The 5,071-nt window shown below is 40.2% G+C and overlaps 1 long non-coding RNA gene across 1 annotated transcript in view; it reads left to right on the forward strand.

Moving 5' to 3' along the window:
- The window catches only part of LOC307263384, a 10,533-nt gene extending 5,808 nt beyond the window's left edge, over positions 1–4,725 (forward strand). Inside the window, exons 3-4 of the long non-coding RNA XR_013845276.1 lie at positions 1,811–1,940; positions 4,150–4,725. This is a non-coding gene — a long non-coding RNA (uncharacterized lncRNA). The remainder of the gene's footprint in view (positions 1–1,810; positions 1,941–4,149) is intronic.
- The last annotated feature ends 346 nt before the right edge of the window (positions 4,726–5,071 follow it).

Genomic DNA, 5,071 nt, shown 5'->3' on the forward strand with positions numbered 1-5,071 from the left:
ACACCAATCAAGGACAACCCATCTTTATACAACCTAGGCATATTCATTAATACATGTAGTCATTGGCTATATACAATTCAACTACATTTTAAATTATGAAACACATGAATAAACATAATGTCTAGATGTCAGGATAAAATAATAATACATTTATTAGTTCTGTCATACAGTCAGTAGGGAAAAAAATCACTTTTTAAATGTCATTTTCGCTGAAACCAATTTGTTTATTATATTGTAAATATAAATAAATATAATCAGTTTAAAAATACTACATTCAGCTTCAAAGTATAAAATACCCACCCTGTAGGTCTGTGCGTTTTCAAACATTACTCTCAGCTACAGTCCAGCAAGACATGAAGCTCACATTACCCTAAACATTCCACGTGTCATGCTTTTTTGTGTTAAAAAAGACTCTGTGCTGCCTTCCTGTTTTCACCTTTACACAATGTTATGCTTTATTTTCAAATGATACAGAATGCTACAGAATCCTGTTTAGAAATGGTTAATTACAAGTTCCATAAGTTATGGTAATTCATAATGTGATGCTGAATGGGTTTTCCCAAAATGATTTGGGCTGTATTGCTATAATGTACAAATAAAAATACAAGTGTGTGTGTGTGTGTGTGTGTGTGTGTGTGTGTGTGTGTGTGTGTGTGTGTGTGTGTGTGTGTGTGTGTGTGTGTGTGTGTGTGTGTGTGTGTGTGTGTGTGTGAGTGTGGAGGGGTCGCTCATGGTGTAGTGGTTAGAGCGTCCCCCTAGAGGCTCAGTCCTCATCGCAGCAGACCCGGTTTGAATCTGACCCGTGGGTGGTTCTCTGCCTATCCTTCCCTCTTTGCCCCATTTCAACTCAGTCCCTCCAAAATCTATCAAATAAAGCAAAAAAATATATATATTAAAATAAGATAAAAACACAAGTACAATATTAGTATACCTTCGCCTTCATGTTAGTCAAAATTGTCAGACGTTATTTTATTCTAATAAAAGCAGTCTGCAGTCTGCCGTTGTGAAACCCTGATGTAAGAGCAGACCAAACTGTGAACTTGAGGCTTTTGTATTTGTAAATAGAAAATAAATTGCAGTTGGCACGTTTGTCTTGCTGTTGTGGTGCTACCAGTTGTCACACACTCACAAGCACATGCACACATGCACACACACACGGACACACACACACACACACACACACACACACACACACACACACACACACACACACACACACACACACACAAAACACACTCATATCCAGACCCATTCATATGTCCTCATATGTGCTCCTGCTGTTTGCTGATTTTCTAGCCCAGTCTAGTCCGTGGGAAACATGCTCATAGTTCTACTGATGCAATGTTTCCTGAAAGCTTTCTAACTTCTATTTCTGAAGTCTGATGAGTTCTACTTCCTGTTAACTTCAGTTTGAAAAACGCTTGAGACACAGATGGTGCAGACCATTTCCTCTGGACAGACAGGCAGAGATGAAAGACAAACATGTTCCACTCATCTTTATGGTGGACCCATCAAACAGTACACAGGTGTACTGTCCAGTACATACATAAACATGGGCTTTAAGCAATCATTAAAGAACAAGGTATTTCCATCTTATTTTCTTGCTCAAGTAGTAGAGCAAATATCATTATCACGCCAACCCATAATAGTATTGTTTTGATTAGTTGCATCCACAAAATATGCATTTGAGTCCTGCCTTAAGCATGATATACTGTACCTTACATCAAGAACTAATAGTTTTTATCAGTATTTGTTTTTATAGACAAAAGTTGCACCCTAAGTAACTACTTCTCTGTTTCCTTTATTTTAGATGCTCAAGATGGTGGCTGAAGGGTGGAGTCAGTTTGAAGATATATGTTCTCACAGAACGTACATTGAGATCAGCTCCCTATGGCTGAGAAGAGATGTTTGAGAGCCCGTCACGTTGCACACCACACAGGGTAAGGTTCACACACCCTAACACAGCATGTTGGAAAATCTATAGATAGCAGAGTTAGAAACAGGATCAATGAGGCGGCAGCAGATCCAAACTGACCCATCAAATGAAAGAGTGGCCCGTTCGGTTATGTTGCATGAGAAGCGACCCTTTTCTCAGTATAGAAGCTTTGATCAGGAACACATGGCTCAACTTCCTCCACCGCTGCCAAAGAGCCAGCTGCTGTCTGTGTGTAAGGAGAGGAGCGCAAGGACGCAAACTGGAGGAAGGCAACGTTTACTGGGATTCAGTGAAGGGAAAATATAAAGAAATAACAAATAGCCGATTTAGCAGGAAGGACAAAGAACTGCAGGGGAAAAGAAAGGAAAATGAAGAGATGAAATGTGTACGGTCAAAACAGAATAGTTAGGAAAACTCAAAACAAGGCAAATGTCTTCACTCTATTTTGGAGTTTAGTACTAAAACTCTTAAGTCTTAAGGGAAAGTTGACCCACATATGAGCCAACTCATTATCTTTTGTTGAGATAGCAGCTGATCATTCATATGTATTGTAACTTGAGGTTTTGAGTTTCTTCACACTAAGAATGTCAAAGAATAACAGTTGTGCCAACTCATTCTAATGAAAACATCTCCGGCCCTGACCAGTGGTTCAGTCACGTCTGGGGACTCGTTCCTGCAAAGTGGTCAGTAATGTTTACTTTACTTTAACAAAAGTAAAAGTGCTTGGCCTATAGCCTCAAACCTATACAATTTAAGTTGTACCCGCTTGAATTGAATAACTTAGACAAACATTACACAGTAAAGTTAATAGTTGAGATAACAAAATTAAAAAAATGTTTGTTTACTTTACTGAAAGGTCATTTTTAGCCCAACAATTTCTAGTGTACGTTTTGACAGTGTAGTAGAGATAATAATAAAGGTGGTCGGCTGTAGGTCTGCAGGCGCATACATTTTTGCAGCGCCACACGGTGGCCACAGTGCAACGCCTCTTTGCTCTCCCCATCTGTCTCTCTCTCTCTCTCCCACCTTTACGTTTTACCACAGGGGTAATTGACCAACTAGTTTATTGGTGGTTGGAGGAAGTGGAGGAGGCAGTTGTACAAGTGCTGTATATTACTGCATAGTGTGCTTTTATGGCAGCCTTATTGCCCCTCACTGCCTATTGGTGGTCAACAAAAGACAGAATGCTTTGCACCTCCTGGATAGTCTGTCTCCTGAATGGCCCTTCCTGTTGGTCTCCTTCTCTTTCAGACGGAGGCTCTCATATGACACAGGGCCGTGCACAGACACTTTGGTGGGGCATGGGCTCAAGAAGATATAAAAAGGGTACAATTGTATTTTCATTGAAACAGGAACACTTTTTACATTGTCTTTATTAATGTGCCATTCCTCCATCTGACTTGTATTTTTCCAAATGTTGTAAGTTGCCCTGTATGAAAGGAAATCTTAATGTAAATTAGACTAGCTTGATTGCTAGCAAGGACAGACTACAGAGGTTAAAGGGAAATGGGGAATTTTTGAAGTGTGTTTGTATGAGGTACTTAGGCATAGTTAGTGTGTGTAACCTCATGGAGATACGAGAAAAGAAAAATTAACAGCTGTCTGAAGGCTAACTTCTGCTACAGCTCCCCCCCCCCAAACTCCCAATCGTGACTGCACTGATGGCCAGCTCCATAGGGTAACATACTATGCCTATTGCCTAAGTACCCCATACAACCCTTAACTATCCCATAATGAGGAAATAAAAAACAAAGTCCTACTGACCTTTTTTTAATGGATAACTTAAAAAGGTTTGTGTTGTTGTGTCTGGTTTCATAATGCCTAACTACCTGAGTGATATCATTTACTAACTGAACTGGGGTGCTGGAGGCAGTCAGGACAAGTTTCAAAGTTAATCTGAGAGGGTGGGTCAAATGGAGTATTTTGTAAATTTTTAAAGCATATTTTTCGTGGACACTATACATATCTGTCTTTATATTTGATAGAATTACATTTTACATTTAATATTTTTATTTTATTTTTATTAAGGGCACTTTTTGCATTCCGGGTGACCAAGGGTAAGGGCCCAAGCCCCCCATGGTCCTAGTTGTGCATGGGCTTGATCATGGAAGATTCTTTGAAACTGAACAGAACTGACCTCTCTCTCTTCTCTCTCTCTCTCTCTCTCTCTCTCTCTCTCTCTCTCTCTCTCTCTCTCTCTCTCTCTTTCACAGGGATGATGGTCCACCAAACCATCCCGTGACATGTCCGATAAATGAAGCGCTTGTATTTAGCGCGTGGCGACAGCATGCGGGCTGACATGAGTCAGTGTCTGCCTCCTCACACAGGGAACATGGTGTATCCTGGAGGATCACAGAACGGCTCCACAGCTTTCTCTCAAACTTCTCTTTGCTCATGAGGATCAAACAGTTGGACGTTCATTAAGCCGAGCAGGAGCCGCGCTGCTGAGGGGATTTGACTTGTTACATATGATCTACTGCAGCAGTCTGACCTCCTGCTGCTGGGCTCAGTCACATGCTCTCTAATCGTTTGATTGTTACCAGAGGACAGCTACTTCCAGTCATGCAACTGTCTCACAAAAGCTTTATCCCAGTTATTGTACTTGCATGACCGTTGAACTGTAATTCAATTATACCAAGGATTTTGCATTTGTCAATCTTTCGGATGACTCCCGGTCAAATATAAAACATATCTTGCTTTCTGTAGGTGTTTTGATTCTTTGCCACTAATATGAACTGGAGGCAAGGCAGAAATGTTAAAAGTAGATCAGAATGGAAAGCCCTTGAATAGTTTAGGTGGTAGCAGTTAAACTGGTGACAGAATCAGAGACTTCAAGTGATAAGAGTTTGTGCTTGTGTGTTCTGTAAAGTCATTAACATTAAAAACAATAAAAAGGACACTTAATTCCCTCATTGTTCTTCTGTTCTTAAGCCACACGACTGTATATCCTTACAGCTATTGTAGAAGGACTAAACAGATTTATGGCAATAGGATCTTATTTTCAATAGTGTGGCCAACAGTAAAACCCCTTTTAATAACATTGTACAAGTTAATGGTGGCAATTTGGAACTTGACGACATCAGTAAAACATATTGCCACCTTTGCAACACACGTGCAGTTTAGCTAAATTATCTG

Source organism: Ammodytes marinus (assembly GCF_949987685.1).
Source record: "Ammodytes marinus genome assembly, chromosome: 16".
NCBI lineage: Eukaryota > Metazoa > Chordata > Actinopteri > Uranoscopiformes > Ammodytidae > Ammodytes > Ammodytes marinus.